General features: G+C 53.3%; 1 protein-coding gene across 1 annotated transcript in view; it reads right to left on the bottom strand.

The window, feature by feature from the left end:
• LOC143285054 (uncharacterized) overlaps nt 1-606 on the bottom strand; it is a 65325-nt gene extending 64719 nt beyond the window's left edge. Inside the window, exon 1 of the mRNA XM_076592240.1 lies at nt 472-606. The gene's annotated coding sequence lies outside the window, so the exon portion shown is untranslated. The remainder of the gene's footprint in view (nt 1-471) is intronic.
• Between the last annotated feature and the right edge of the window lie 943 nt (nt 607-1549).

A 1549-nucleotide genomic window follows, 5' to 3' on the forward strand; every position in this document is an offset into this window, starting at 1 on the left:
GGGAGGGTGAGTGGGTTGGGGGTGGGGTGGGATGGAGACACGTTGTTACATAATCCTGTCCCTCCTGCCACGTCCACCCTCAACCACCCCCACACACACCTCCCTACCACCTCCAACCCCTCCCAACACACACACACACACACACACACACATACACACACACACACATCCCCATTTCTCACTAAGTGCAAGCTTTTGTGTGTAGTAGTGTGCGTGTGTGCGTGTGTGTGTGTGTACTCTGTGTGTGTGTGTGTGTGTGTGTGTGTGTGTGTGTGTGTGTGTGTGTGTGTATACTGTGTGCACGTGTGTGTGTGTGTGTGTGTGTGTGTGTACTGTGTGTGTGCGCGTGTGATTCATGCAGTCGCTACATTCACTCGTCATCCATCCACCATAGCCAGCCAAGACAACGCAACAACAACAACAAAAATCACACACTCACACATTCACAAACTTAAGAATTGTTTTGCTTACCCCTTCGAATTTTTTTTTTCTCTTTTTTAATCCTCCTCCTCCTCTTCTTCGTTTTTTCCTCGTCGTCGTCGTCGTCCTCCTCCTCCGTCTGTACTCCTCTTCCTTCCTCCTCCCTCCCCCCTTCCTCCTCCGTTCAGTGGACTTCAAGTCTGAATCAGCCTGTGATGTCAGTGAAGCACCAACACCACCACCACCACCACTACCACCATCACTTCCACCACCACCACCACCACCACAGTGGCCTAGTTTTCAGCACTTTCCGTCTGCTTCACTGTTCCACTGGTTGTGTGTTCACTAGGCCCTATAAACAAGTTGTGTGGAAGCTTTTCCCCCCAAAAAAACTCTATTGCTCTCTACCTCTCTCTCTCTCTCTCTCTCTCTTTCTCTTTCTTCCCTACAAGCCAAAAAGGCAACAAGAGACACGGAGACACGACGAGAAGCCACGAAGAAAGAGCCCGTGTCGAGTTTCCACAACTCGTGAATGGGTGAAAGTTGGTCAGAGCGAAGAACTATACTCCAGGGTACCATCGGCAGAGTCGTGGGTGGCAGGGAGAGCCGGGGTGGGGGTGGGGAGGCGGAGACGGAGGCGGGGTGGTCCAAGTTCGAAGCCCGGCCCTCCAACGACGAGAGGAATGAATGAACCAGCAGCTAGCGAGGGGGAAGGACGGACGGACGGATGGATGGATGGATGGAGCGATCAGCTGGTAGAGCACCGACAACACTACACACACACACACACACACACCACTACACACACACACACACACACACACACACCACTACACACACACACACACACACACACACACACACACACACACAGGGGGAGAGAAATACCGAAGAGCAGCCCACTCGCGCGGCGGTTCGGCTGTGTGGGCCATACATATTCCACGATGCGCCACCGCGACGCGAATTCTTGGTGGTTGGAGTGTGAGTGGGGGGGAGGGAGGGGGAAGGGGGGAGGGGAGTGGGGGGGGGGGGAGGGGGGTGGGGGGGTCTCAAGGCTGCGCAAGGGGTTATGTTGTGTGAGTTCACGTGACTGTCTCTTATTTTATTTCTTGATTTTTTTTTGATTTTT

The sequence above is a fragment of the Babylonia areolata genome, chromosome 8, assembly GCF_041734735.1.
Source record: "Babylonia areolata isolate BAREFJ2019XMU chromosome 8, ASM4173473v1, whole genome shotgun sequence".
In the NCBI taxonomy this organism is placed as follows: Eukaryota; Metazoa; Mollusca; class Gastropoda; order Neogastropoda; family Buccinidae; genus Babylonia; species Babylonia areolata.